Source organism: Ranitomeya variabilis, chromosome 1 (genome assembly GCF_051348905.1).
Source record: "Ranitomeya variabilis isolate aRanVar5 chromosome 1, aRanVar5.hap1, whole genome shotgun sequence".
Lineage (NCBI taxonomy): Eukaryota > Metazoa > Chordata > Amphibia > Anura > Dendrobatidae > Ranitomeya > Ranitomeya variabilis.
The window spans coordinates 1,129,474,887-1,129,490,747 of NC_135232.1; positions in this window are offsets into that span (position 1 = coordinate 1,129,474,887).

Sequence of the window (15,861 nt, forward strand, 5' to 3'; positions counted from 1 at the left end):
ACCTTAGAAGTCTCCAGTGCTTTCTCTCAAACCATTTTCTAGTGTGTTTTGGGTCATTGTCCTGCTGGAAGACCCATGACCTCTGAGGGAGACCCAGCTTTCTCACACTGGGCCCTACATTATGCTGCAAAATTTGTTGGTAGTCTTCAGACTTCATAATGCCATGCACACGGTCAAGCAGTCCAGTGCCAGAGGCAGCAAAGCAACCCCAAAACATCAGGGAACCTCCACCATGTTTGACTGTAGGGACCGTGTTCTTTTCTTTGAATGCCTCTGTTTTTCTCCTGTAAACTCTATATTGATGCCTTTGCCCAAAAAGCTCTACTTTTGTCTCATCTGACCAGAGAACATTCTTCCAAAACGTTTTAGTCTTTTTCAGGTAAGTTTTGGCAAACTCCAGCCTGGCTTTTCTATGTCTCGGGGTAAGAAGTGGGGTCTTCCTGGGTCTCCTACCATACAGTCCCTTTTCATTCAGACGCCGACGAATAGTACGGGCTGACACTGTTGTACCCTCGGACTGCAGGGCAGCTTGAACTTGTTTGGATGTTAGTCGAGGTTCTTTATCCAACATCAGCACAATCTTGCGTTGAAATCTCTTGTCAATTTTTCTTTTCCGTCCACATCTAGGGAGGTTAGCCACAGTGCCATGGGCTTTAAACTTCTTGATGACACTGCGCACGGTAGACACAGGAACATTTGGAGATGGACTTGTAGCCTTGAGATTGCTCATGCTTCCTCACAATTTGGTTTCTCAAGTCCTCAGATAGTTCTTTGGTCTTCTTTCTTTTCTCCATGCTCAATGTGGTACACACAAGGACACAGGACAGAGGATGAGTCAACTTTAATCCATGTCAACTGGTTGCAAGTGTGATTTAGTTATTGCCAACACCTGTTAGGTGCCACAGGTAAGTTACAGGTGCTGTTAATTACACAAATTAGAGAAGCATCACATGATTTTTCGAACAGTGCCAATACTTTTGTCCACCCCCTTTTTTACGTTTGTTGTGGAATTATATCCAATTTGGCTTTAGGACAATTCTTTTTGTGTTTTTTCATTTAAGACAAATTAAATGAAGATAATAATACCAAAGAATTTGTGTTTGCAATCATTTTCAGGAAGAAACTGAGTATTAACTGACAGAATTGCAGGGGTGTGAATACTTTTGGCCATAACTGTAAATTATATAAATGTATTTGCATTTTGCAGTGAGAAATAAGTATTTGATCCCTACCAAAGATTAAGAGTTCTGGCTCCTGCAGACCAGTTAGACGCTCCTAATCAACTCGTTACTTGCATTAAAGACAGCTGTCTTACACAGACTCAATCAGTCAGACTCTAACCTCCACAACATGGGCAAGACCAAAGAGCTTTATAAGGATGTCAGGGACAAGATCATAGACCTGCACAAAGCTGGAATGGGCTACAAAACCAATGTGAACATGTGTTTATGTGCTGCATGTATGCCAACTTAATCCAAGCTCAATTTTTGTGTTTTTCTTTGTATTTTTGCATTCTGTGCAAGCCGGGTGTGGCCTTCCTTCTCTGAGCTGGTAATTACAATTAAATGCTTCCCCAGACTAGTGTCCATAGATTAGTCTGCCCTTATTCACACACTGAGGTCAAATCTGACACATGGTAAGGTTTTTAATATTAGACAGTGTAGGACCGTCACAATCACTGTCCCTTGATGATGGTGGGATGGCTTATATGCTATTTTTAATCAAGAACAGTATTGCTAAAAACCTTGAGTTATTTAAATGCACTTGCTTCTTATTTAGTTACAGCATGGATTTTACTCATTTTGTTTCTTGTAGGCTTTGTGCTATAATTTTAAGGGTAGGTTAATTTTAACATTGAGAGATAGAATATAAAAAATAAAATTTTGCAGTGAGAAATAAGTATTTGATCCCCTACCAACCATTAACAGTTCTGGCTCCTACAGACCAGTTAGACGCTCCTAATCAACTCGTTACTTGCAATAAAGACAGCTGTCTTACATAGCCACCTTTATAAAAGACTCCTGTCCACAGACTCAATGAATCAGTCAGACTCCAACCTCTACAACATGGGCAAGACCAAAGAGCTTTCTAAAGATGTCAGGGACAAGATCATAGACCTGCTGGAATGTACTACAAAACCATAAGTAAGAGGCTGGGTGAGAAGGAGACAACTGTTGGTGCAATAGTAAGAAAATGGAAGAAATATAAAATGACATTGATCTGGGGCACCATGCAAAATCTCACCTCGTGGGGTATCCTTGATCATGAGGAAGGTGAGAGATCAGCCTAAAACTACACGGGAGGAAGTTGTTAATGATCTCAAGGCATCAGGGACCTCAGTCAGTATGAAAACCATTGGTAACACACTATACTATAAAGGTTTACAATCCTGCAGTGCCTGAAAGGTCCCCCCCCAGCTCAAGAAGGCACATGTGCAGCCTGTATGAAGTTTGCCAATGAACACCTGGATGATTTTGTGTGGAATTGGGAGAAGGTGCTGTGGTCAGATGAGACAAAAATTGAGGTCTTTGTCATTAAGTCAACTCGCCATGTTTGGAGGAAGAGAAATGCTGCCTATGACCCAAAGAACATCGTCTCCACTGTCAAGCATGGAGGTGACAACATTATGTTTTGGGGGTGTTTCTATACTAAGAGCACCTGACTAATTCACCACATCAATGGGAGAATGGATGGAGCCATGTACCGTAAAATTCTGAGTGACAACCTTCTTCCCTCTGTCAGAACATTAAAAATGGGTTGTGGCTTGATCTTCCAGCAAGACAATGACCCAAAACACACAGCCAAGGCAACAATGGAGTGGCTCAAAAATAAGCACATTAAGATCATGGAGTGGCCTAGCCAGTCTCCAGACCTTAATCCCATAGAAGACTTATGGAGGGAGTTGAAACTCCGAGTTGCCAAGCGACAGCATCAAAATCTTAGTGATTTAGAGATGATCTGCAAAGAGGAATGGACCAAATTTCCTCCTGACATGTGCACAAACCTCATCATCAACTGCAAAAAACATCTGACTGGTGTGCTTGCCAACAAAGGTTTTGCCATCAAGTATTAAGTATTGTTTGCCAGAGGGATCAAATAGAATCAAATACTTATTTCTGACTGCAAAATGCAAATAAATTTATATCATTTATATTACGTGGTTTTCTGGATTTTATTTTTGATATTCTATCTCTCAATGTTAAAATTAACCTACCCTTAATATTATATTTCATGTCTTTGTCAGTGGGCAAACGTACAAAATCAGCAAGGGATGAAATACTTATTTCCCCCACTGTATGTTAGACCCTTTAAATGTGAACAGTTGGTGGTCGTCCAGATCCTGAGCCTGCAAACAATTACTCAAAGGCATGTAGCTTAGAAGGCAGGAGCACACGGCTCTTCCCTGCGCGTGTACACACTGTGGAGTACCAATACAATGGAAAGTCTATGACTTTCTGACTTTGGGGATCGAGCCCTGAGACCACCCCTGAGTGCTCCAATCATCTTGTGGAAATACCTAGCTCAGAACATGGGAACACATAACTCCTAGCTGATCGGGTATACACTGCGAATGAGTGTGGATATAGGAGAAAGCCTGTACGGGTGATTGATCAAAAGTTTTAATTCAGAATACTGGCATAAAATGAAAAATTATTTGAAAAGGTGCAAAATTTGTGTATTACAGAGTAGCACACAAAGGTTTGCAATTTTTGGTACCAAAATGGGATTAACTGGTGATGAATCTGAGCTAAGCCCATCTTCAAATTCCGCAATAGTGCTAAAGTTTTACTCCACCATGATTGTTACTCCAGTCTTTGACTGCAGTAGCATTTCTGTTGAGATGCAATGAAGAAGATGCACTGAATGAATGAATAAAAAAAAAGTTATTCCAAAGTTTACTTTAAACTGTTGTAGACATTGAGAGCATTCTGAGGACATTACGGTTTGGAACATGACCATATTGCATCCACTGCAGAGAATCCATCAATTGCTGTCATCATTGATGGTTGATATGTAATACCTCTTTCTTAGCCAGTTGCGTACCCAGTATTAAGTGCTAAGAGTGGCCACATCCAGCATCATTACCATCAGTAGTTGGTAAGTAGTCACTTGCACTCTATTCGGCATTGAAGATGTTAGGGTTGACGGATTACGCTAAATAAAGTAAATACTAAAGCGTAATCACTACCCGGGGTACACCGTGCAGAGATGGAAAACTGCTGCTAGTAAACAAAGACGGAATACACGGCGAGCAATAAGGTCGGTTTCACATTTGCGGTTGTGTCCGCAGCGTTTCTTTCGCAATTATCCGCATGCATTGTGTTTTCCTATATTTAACATTAGGGACGCATGTGTCTGCGATCGGTTGCGTTTTACCGCGTTTGACGACGCATGCGTTGTTTCGTCGTCTGCGGTTTGGCGCGGTAAACGCAACATGTAGTAATTTTATAGGCATCAATTTGCCGCCTAGAAACGTATGCGGTTGTTAGCGCTAGGAATGTGGCAAAAAAACGCATTACTGTCTATGGGAACGCATGCTTTTGATGCTTTTGCGTACTTCGGACTGTGCATGTCCAGGAACTGATTTAGAAATGTCCATTAAACACACAACCTTCTGGAAATATCAAACGCATGCGCATAAAAGCGGAAACATATGTAAAAACGCATGCAAACTATGCGTTTTTTACCATCATGTGTAAGCTGATGCGGATAAAAAACGCTGCGTTATCAGACGTTTGCATGCGTTTTTGCATGCGTTTGCGGTTGCAGATGATACGCTGCGGACTTAACAGCAAATGTGAAAGTAGCCTATCTCGTACACATCGAGTTGAATTTCACTCCATCAGAACAGCACATGAACTGAACTCGCACACAGAAACAAAACAGATGACCTGCAACTGAGCTGTGTCACTCGCACACAGAAACGACAGAGATGCTCTGCAAGTGAGCTAAGTCACTCGCACACAGAAATGGAGCAGATGCTCTGCAAGTGAGCTGAGTCACTTTGCATACAGAAGTGGAGCAGATGCTCTACAACTGAGCTTGTATAGAAAAAGATCACTGCACTCGTATAGTTCAAATTGCTTATAAAAAGTTTATTCAGATCAAAAGTTCATGGAAACTAGGCGATATTTTTTATTTTTAAAAAATATCGCCTAGTTTCCATGAACTTTTGATCTGAATAAACTTTTTATAAGCAATTTGAACTATACGAGTGCAGTGATCTTTTTCTATACATGGTCTATGGGACTTCAGGCCCCGTTCACTAGCACCGTGAACCACAGTGATTGAGTGCTAGCTTTCCGTGTACTTTGCTACAACTGAGCTGTGTCACTCGCACACAGACATGAAAGAGAAGCTCTGCAGGTGAGATGAGTCACTCGCACACAGCAATGAAAGAGATGCTCTGCAACTGAGCTGTGTCACTCACACACAGAAACAAAAGAGATGCTCTGCAACTGAGCTGTGTCACTCGCACACAGAAACGGAACACATGCTCTGCAAAATACCCTGACTAGGGTTATGCTTGCTCTGAAACTCTACTGTGCTACATACATGTATATAAACATAAGGATGAATGAACTCAGGGAGATCAAAACATCCAACACTGCGGAGACACCATCACGTGTTTCTCAACACAAGCAATGAATAGCCAGGTCTTTCACCGGGAAGGAACAACCACGGGAAGGGCAGCATCCAATAAAGGAAAAAAACACCTATGCCAAAACATGGTATACATCCACAGACAGCTGTTTCGGGGTATTTGCCCCTCATCAGTGTGGAGTAGGAAACTGGCTATAAGGAGCAGTGCCTATTGAAAGGACTATAAACATAAGGGTGAATGACCTCGGGGAGATCACAACATCCAACACCGTGGAGACACCATCACGTGTTTCTCAACGCAGTGATCCAGAACACTGCCCCCATTCCTTAAGGGAAATATGCAAATACATGTAGAAAAGCCACGGAGACACCATCACGTGTTCCTCAACGCAAGCAATGAATAACCAGGTCTTTCACCGGGAAGGAACAACCACGGGAAGGGCAGCATCCAATAAAATAAATCCTTTATAGGAGCACTAGGCACTGCTCCCAATAGCCAGTTTCCTACTCCACACTGATGATGGGCAAATACCCCAAAACAGCTGTCTGTGGATGGATACCATGTTTTGGCATAGGTGGTTTTCCTTTATTGGATGCTGCCCTTCCCGTGGTTGTTCCTCCCCGGTGAAAGACCTGGCTATTCATTGCTTGCATTGAGAAACATGTGATGGTGTCTCCGTGGCTTTTCTACATGCATTTACATACATGTATAGTCCCAAGGATAGAAAGACACACAACACATACATACAGAGTATGAAACACACTACCACTTGCAATAAAGTGTAGAAAAAACGAAAAAAAGCAAATATAAAATATAATGAATTTTATTAAGCATGTTATTAAAATAATATAATAAAATACCAAGGGTAAGCTACTAGAGCCACACAAAAAGAAAGAACACACTAGAGGGAGAACCTACGGACAATGCCCAAAACAATTATTTATATCACAATAATGATTGAAGATTTTGCCTAAAATGCATAAAGGCACACCATGAGCACCTATATATAGTAAATAAATAAAGATGATATAGCCTCTGTATAAGAGATGCTACAAAATAGCGATAGATAACAGTGCTAACAAAAAGTGCCTAGTGCAAAGTGCAAACAGAAAAATGCATATATATACATATAAAGTGCTCCGAATGAATAATAAAACACATGTAACAGCCTCACAAAGCAGAATAAAAGTTGTATAAAGCCTGACAGAGCAGATCTATGAACAAAAAATAGTATAATGCAGTGCCTTCCTGTATGAAAGTGCTAGATGTGCTGTGCAAAATATGTAGTATAGAGGTGAAAGAGTAGTATAAACTAGCACCTTCCTATATAAAGTGCTTGATGTGCTGTGCAAAAAAATAATGAATTGGATATGCATCAATATGAGGGATATACTGTATGTGGACCTGCAGTCTGCAAAATACCGGTCTGAAAATTTCAGCACAAATGTATTACATATACACACAACAAAACACAATTAAAACCATGTGAAAACATTATAAAACAGGATATCTACAGATAATTTAATAAGAATATGATATTATCTATAGGAATGTGATATTATCAACAGGAGGGTACTTCAGAGTATACAATACATTGGAAAATATATCTTTTTGAACTCTTTATTATTGATTCTTATCATTATTGTTGATTTTAAATTTTCTTATTATTTTTAAATTATTTCTAGAGAAAAGCACTGAAGCCCAAATTCTCATTTACTTGTGTTTTGTTGTGTGTATATGTAATACATTTGTGCTGAAATTTTCAGACCGGTATTTTGCAGACTGCAGGTCCACATATATCCCTCATATTGATGCCTATCCAATTCATTATTTTTTTGCACAGCACATCAAGCACTTTATATAGGAAGGTGCTAGTTTATACTACTCTTTCACCTACTGTATATACTACATATTTTGCACAGCACATCTAGCACTTTCATACAGGAAGGCACTGCATTATACTATTTTTTGTTCATAGATCTGCTCTGTCAGGCTTTATACAACTTTTATTCTGCTTTGTGAGGCTGTTACATGTGTTTTATTATTCATTCGGAGCACTTTATATGTATATATATGCATTTTTCTGTTTGCACTTTGCACTAGGCACTTTTTGTTAGCACTGTTATCTATCGCTATTTTGTAGCATCTCTTATACAGAGGCTATATCATCTTTACTTATTTACTATATATAGGTGCTCATGGTGTGCCTTTATGCATTTTAGGCAAAATCTTCAATCATTATTGTGATATAAATAATTGTTTTGGGTATTGTCCGTAGGTTCTCCCTCTAGTGTGTTCTTTCTTTTTGTGTGGCTCTAGTAGCTTACCCTTGGTATTTTATTATATTATTTTAATGACATGCTTAATAAAATTCATTATATTTTATATTTGCTTTTTTTTTCGTTTTTTCTACACTTTATTGCAAGTGGTAGTGTGTATCAATTTCTGTTTTTGACGATTTGGCATAAATATTACTTCAAGACTGTGTTTAACAAACATACATACAGAGTAGTAGAGTATCCACTGGCAACTGCCACACAAAAAATGATGCTAGTGCACCAGCATTCGACTCTGAGAACCTTTTATACATTAGGCTCATGTCCAGTCGGACAATACCTTGCCCGTGGATGAAACCAGCACTGCCACATCACCAGAGCAGCTGATGTCTGACCACCAATGAGAAGACGCTACCTCACGGACATGCTCGGTACTGTGATTTCTGGACCTAGGCTCCAGAGCACAAGACTGCACCTGCGCAAAACACTGGTTACTATAGGTTTGGCTGAACAGCAAGCAGTAACCAAGCACACACCAGGAGCCTGAGCAAGAATGGTGTCTATGCTGAGCAGCAATCTGAGTGGCTGGACCTGAATAGGAGACTGCAGAGGCACATAAAGCTTGGGATCTATCCCGTACAGTGGGAGAATCTTATAGGGATTATGTCTAAGGCTATGTTCATATGTTGCATTTTGGCGGCAGCAGTAAAATGCTTTTGTTCAAAACACTCACACTTCTTTTTTGGGTTCAGATTGCTTGTGTGATTTGCCTACAGTACAATAAAGAACTATAAATTGTAACAATGTTAGTTTTAATAACCAATAATGCTGCAATAAAGCTTAGCTGCATTTTTGTAGTGTTTTTGAGCAATTGTTTTTTATGGGCATAGTACTCCCACAGGCAGGGGTGCAGAGCACATACGGGTAATGGAGAATCGTGGTTCCATTTTGAAAAAGCAGCCTGATAAATGGGTACAACATCCAAGGAAGGCAGCAGTCAAGCAAATTAGCCATTTCTGAACTGAGTAAGTAGTTGATTTGACAAAATGTCCAAGCATTGGAATGAGTAGTTAAATCCTTTAATGAGCATTTATTAGAGGGCAAATCTGGTGCCAGCAGACACGATAATTACAGCTCGAGTAGAGTAAAATAAAATCTCCCACCACTAAATGAGTTAATTTTCCCTGCTTTGATGAATTTGTGACTACAGCTTACTTCAAAAACCTTGAATCTGTCAATTAAAGTAAGGAAAAATGGCATCAAGTTCTGGACTGCGGCAAAGATGTAGGTGATCAGAAAGAGCACTCATTTCCAGCTTATAATACTAATATGGAAACACAAGAAAGTCAAGAAGATGGCAAAAATCAAGAATTTTTTGGCCACGGCTGCATCTCTTATATGATGTTATTCTCATTTTTTGAAGTGGTTTTTAGACAAAGTTCTCACACAAACACAGTTGCAGATTATAAAATTTAGTTTTTATGCACTGTACTATCAGAGACATGGGTGCATAAGAGTAGAAAAATGAATTTTAGTGCACATAACTCCCACAGACATGGTTGCAGATTATAACAAGTTTTGGGTACACACAGTAGAATCACAGACAAGAGTGCAGACTAGACATAGAGAGTGTTTTTTGGAAAACTGCACACACGCAATCCTAATACTATCCCCCACTACAGCTGCTTCCTGTCCCTATGCAGAGCAGAAGAAAAATAATAATCTTCAATCAGAAGAAAGAGGTCCAAGTGCAGGAGGGGGTGGAAGAGGAGGAAGTTGATGTATTGGGGTAGGTGCAACAGGCAACGGAGTAGTAATCCAACACTGTTTTTTTGCTTATTTTTGTCAGTATTTTTAATTCTTATGGCCTCACCATTTGGGCAGCGATTTTCGGGCTTATGGAAGGCGCATAGCATCTTGTCCCCTGATTGCACCAGAGGAAGGTGTTGTATTTGGTCACATAGCAGGTACAAAACAACCACATCCTCTCCCTGCAGCAGTTACACCACCACCATCAGCAGCAGCTACACCAGCACCACCACGGCCATGTTCTGTTCACATCCCCAATTTAATGATCTCCTTACTTTTGGAACTACTCGTAAAGACATGGTAAAAGAGTAGATTTATTTATTTGAAATACACCTCTAGAAAATGCACAGCTGTCCAAAATTTTTTTTTTTTCAACTACAAATGGCAGTAAGACAGCTGATACCAATTATTTATTTCTAACACTAATAGAAAAAAAACACTCAGGAAAAGTTATTCATTTTGACTACAAATGGCAACGAGATGGCTGAGGCCAATTATTTATTTCTTAGACTACTAGAAAACACATAGAGATCCTTAAAAATTATTTCTTTGGCCTACAAATGGCAATGAGATGGATGATGCCAAGTATTTATTTTCAACACTAATAGAAAAAAGTGTTCCTGAAAAATTATTTATTTGGCCTGCAAATGGCAATGAGATGAATGATGCCAATTATTTATTTCTCAGACTACTAGAAAACACAAAGCGGTATTGAAAAATAATTTCTTTGGCCTACAAATGACAATGGCATGAATTATTTATTTGCAACGTTACTAGAAAACACACACAGCGGATTAAAAGAACAGTGCTCCCAAAGGCAGGGGAGAGCATAGCACACACAGTGGCTTAAAAAAACAGTACTCCTACAGGAGGAGGTGCAGAGTACACACAGCAGCTTAAAGTAAAAGTACTCTCAAAAGCCGGATTGCAGACACACACAGCAGCTTTTTGGCACAGTCAGAATCTGTCCCTCACTCCAGCTGCTTCTTCTCCCTACAGTAACAAGAGCAAGATGGTGGTGGCACTTGTTATCCAGCCTTTATACATTGCTGCGCTGGCCAATCACAGCCATGTCAATCCTTGGCATGGCTGTGATGGTTATGTAAGTTCCTACAGTCTAAAAGCCTTTCAACAAGCTTTATTAGTCTGGCAAAACCAAACAAGATACCAGATGTTCAGTAAAAAGTCTGTGTTCATGGTTCAGTATCGAACCCCAAACTTTACCATTTGGGTTTGCTCATCCCTAGTACTATCACAACTCGGGTGTCGGGTGACCTGGACCAGGGCCTCCTTACCTGTCCCAAACTTGCTAGCTTGCTCTATTCCCAGGGATACTTTTGAAGGTGAAGATGCCGGGTCCCCCACCATTGCCTTATCTCCTGAATCAACGCTCCATCTGTTCCTTACCCCCACTCAGGGAAGAGGGGAGCTGCCGTGCACTGCAGTACACCAACATGATGAACAAGGCAACATGGACACGGGGTAACTGAAAATACCAGGCATACAAATATTCACTTACATATAACATAGGAATGCACCGGGGAGTGGAGGATAGGGAAAAAAACAAAATACTCCTCCAAACTTCATTTCATATAAGCACCAAAAACATCTCTCCTCCAAGCCATGCAGCATAAGCTAGCTCTGACATGGATTTGAGAGCTCAGACTCCCAGAGCTCCCAACATGGCTGATTAACCCCTGTTCTGACAAATGAAATTAACACAATTTAAAAAGAAGGAGAAGTGCATCATTTCAGCTCAGGATTAGGAGCAATCAGATGCTGCAGTCTTCTGGCTCCTCTCTGTTGCTGTAACCCCATGACAAGTAATTATTAAACTGTTTTTGATTAAAATAAAGTGTAAAACCCATCTCACCAGCGACAAGGTGTACCTAATTGGGATGGTCCTATCCTCTAGTAATAGTTTTACAATTGATAAAATAACATAATCTATTCAATAAAGTAGTTACATTTTGTATCAGCTGCATTTGGGGACTGTTCAGGATCAGGTGAAAAGTCTCATAGCCCAAGTCATCGGGGTAGCGGTGGCCTTTTTAGTAGAAATTTGCAATGTTCTTTATAGGATTGCCTGGGTAACACTCACTAAGCACCACCCTGTGTGGTTATCCACATAGACCTATATCAGCCTTTATCAGTTTACGAACATAAAATTGTTAGAATTGTTGGTTTTCCATTAGAGGGGCAAATGTTGACTTTCCCCAGCCCCAGTAGCCTTCCCAGCTGCACTATGGGAACCCTTCAACATGTATGTAAGTGATAGGTTCACTGACAATCTCAAAGATTGTTTTTGTAGTCTTTAAGTTTGGTCTGTTGAGTTGTAGATCTATTTTTCTTAATAAGTATATTTCAACCTAGTGATAACATCTGCAGAGATAATTGGGTAAATTATCTAAAAATAAGTAAATGATTTGCAGGTGAAATGTAGCAGAAAAGGAGCTCATTAATGATCAGAGAAAAAAATGTCCCCTCCACATAAGCAATATAATAGTTACCTGTAACAAATGTGATAAAACTAATTGTGTGCAAAAATAAGACTTAGATTCTTCATCTGAATTTACTTTTGAAAATATTTCTACTCCTACTCCTCTGTGCTCTCCTCGGCACTCGATTTCTAGGATCTGTCATGAATTTAGTTTTAGAAGCTGTTGGGTCCATACAGATGGAGGTAGAAAATCCATCATGGATGGGTAATTAAATTAAGTTTCGACAATTTTATTTTGTAGTGAGTGAAAACTCAAAATGAAAATTTTTACGAACAAATCCTGGTCTAGTTATGGACAGTAAAGAGGTGGTCTGCTTTCAGAAATTTTTTCTCAGTTGGATCAATTCATTGTAAAACTGAAAACTTTTCTATACTTTAGTGAATAAATATTCACTGCTCTCCACTTTCATGGGTGTGGAGAGCAGTGAATATTCATTCTTTTTAATAGCAGGCATATATGATCGCCCAGCAGCTGCAGGAAAATGGTTTGCCTGCTATTAAACATAATGAATATTCACTGCTCCCCACGCACATAGTTCCTCCCACCTTTTGGCACCGGCTTCAGTGCATAGAGGTGGAAGGGACTATGGGTGTGGGGAGCAGTAAATATTCCTTTTCTTTAGCCTCTGGCTCCTGACTCCTGTGACCCAATGCTCAGCCGCTGCTGCTTTCCCCGCCACAGCCAGACTATAAAATGAAGTATATCTGGACTATAAGATACAACCCCACTTCCCTCCAAAATTTTGGAGGAAAAAGGTGTGTCTTATAGTCCATAAAATACTGTATATAAATATAAACACATATATACATATTATTTTTCATCTTTTACATTTTAAAATTTACAAAAAAGAAAATTATGCAATAGTTCGCCCACCCTGCATAGTTATTACCTAGCAGCACCCCTTTTTAAAAATATCACAGCTCATAAATGCTTTTTGTAGCCGGAAAGAGTCTTTCAATTCTTGTTTCAGGGATTTTCATCCATAATTCCTTCGAAAATTCTTGCAGTTGTGTGAGATTACTGGGTCGTCTTGCATACACTGCTTTTTAGAGGTCTAGGTACAGATTTTCAATTATATTCAGATCAAGGGACTATGAGGTATGTTGTAAAAGCCTAAACTTGCACCTTTTGAGCTCATCTATTGTGGATTTTGATAAGTGTTTAGGAACATTATCCATTTATAGAAGCCAATGTGTTATAGATCACTCCGGCACATCCGGGTGTGCCGGAGTGATCTATAACACATTAGACTCTTTCTTCTGGTGTGCCGGAGTGATCTATAACACATTAGACTCTTTTTTCAGGTGTGCCGGAGTGATCTATAACACATTAGACTCTTTTTTCTAGGTGTGCCAGAGTGATCTATAACACATTAGACTCTTTTTTCTCGGTGTGCCGGAGTGATCTATAACACATTAGACTCTTTTTTCTCCAGAGCACCCCTACTCAAGTATAGTGAGCACCCTTGATTTTTCTTTTCATTTATAGAAGCCATCATCTTTCCAACTTCAGTGTTTTTACAGATGGTGTTATGTTTGCATTAAGAATTTGTTGAAATTATATTGAGCCCATTCTTCCCTCTAACTGTGAAATGTACCCCGTGCCATTAGCTGCAACACAACCCCAAAGCTTGATTGGTCACCCCAATGCTCATTGGTTGGCCAAATGTTCTTCTTAAATTTTGTGCACTTTTTTCTCCACACATGCCATTGATCATTGTGGCCAAAGAGTTCTATTTTAACCTCATTGGGCCACAGGACTTATTTACATAATGCATTAGGCTTGTTTTTAATTTCCGTTTGCATAATTCTGACAATGAAATTTATGGTGAGGATGCAGGAGAGGTTCCCTTCTGATGACTCTTCCATGAAGGCCATATTTGTGCAGGTGTTCCTGAACAATAGAATAATGTTACACAAGTTTAGAATTCCACAGTCTGCTAAATCTTTCTGAAAGTCTTTTTCAGTCAAACTGGGGTTATGATTTGCTTCTCTAGCAATCCTGCAAGCAACTTTCACTGAAATTTTGCTTGGTCTTCCAGACCTTGTCTTGGCCTACACTGTTCCTGTTTATTGTCAGCTCTTAATAACATTTCAAATTGAGGAAAGGACAATTTGAAGATGCTTTGCTGTCTTCTTATTGCCTTCTCCTGCTTTGTGGGCCTCCATCATTTTCATTTTCAGAGTGCTAGGCAGCTGCTTAGAAGAACACATGGCTGCTGTTTTTTTGGTACAAGGTTAGAGAAGGCTGGGTTTCTATAAAGCTGGGAAATTTGCATCACCCGGCCTTTCCTAACAATGGTAGTGAACAAGCCATAACCCTAACAGGCTAATTAGGTCTGAAACCTTGGTCAAAGTTATCTGAGCACACAAATTTCCAAGGGTGCCCAAACTTATTTTATATGAAAGGAGTCGCTATTGTGATGGAAATATTATATATATATATATATATATATATATATATATATATATATATATATATATATATTTCATATAGATCTCACTTGCATATACTGTAAACTCATATATACTCACAGCTAACATATACACTATAATCAATTGCTTAAAATGGCCATTGCAGACCAGGCATGTATTGGGACTTTCCGAAATGAAAAGCAGAACAACACCAGATGTGCTAAGTGATGAGTAGACGTCTCAACTTTGTCCTAATTGCAGAAAAGGCGACGGTTACATTTTAGTTGCTTAATCAGCATTCATATGTGCATTAATCACAATATTCCATATATATGTAGATAACCAATAACAGAGGAGCTTGACCATATGGTAATTAACTAACCACCCCTTTCTATATGCAATTATAAAAGCATGTATGTACAATAAACAATCAGTATTGATGGAATGTTATTCTGTCAATTAGGTGTACAGTGTCATTCTTGAGCGCTCAAAATAGTCAGTCTAATTTGGGAATGGCCGGAACACACAGGGATAGATTTATCCAAACCAAATTTCCATAACTTCTGGCACCCAATGTGGGGCAGTGGACTGTTATGACCCCAATGGCAGAGGGTCTCAGAATTTATAACCAAGTCTGCAAACACAAAAAACCAGCTCATAGGGCAGTGGTAACTAGGCTGACCATATACCTGAACCTAGCACCACAAATAGCAGCAGCCGGGGAACGTACCTGCGTTGGTTCTAGACGTCTCGCGCCAGCCGGAGAACTAACTAACCCTAGAAGGGAAAAGATAGACCTTTCTTGCCTCCAGAGAAAAGACCCCAAAAGTTGGATACAAGCCCCCAACAAATAATAACGGTGAGGTAAGAAGAAAAGACAAACGCAAGGATGAACTAGGTTTTTTAGCAAAGAGAGGCCCACTGACTAATAGCAGAATATAGGAAGATGACTTATACGGTCAGCAAAAACCCTATCAAAATTTCCACGCTGAATATTCAAGAACCCCCGAACCGTCTAACGGCACGGGGGGAGAATATCAGCCCCCTAGAGCTTCCAGCTATATCAGGAATCACATTTGGTACAAGCTGGACAGAAATAAGAGCAAATGCAAATAACCAAAAAATAAGGAAGCAGGACTTAGCTTATTTTGCAAGAACCAGGACCAGCAGACAGGAGCAAACAGAAAGGAACTGATTACAACGATGCCAGGCACCAGACTGAAAATCCAGGAAGCTTAAATAGCAACACCCCTGGA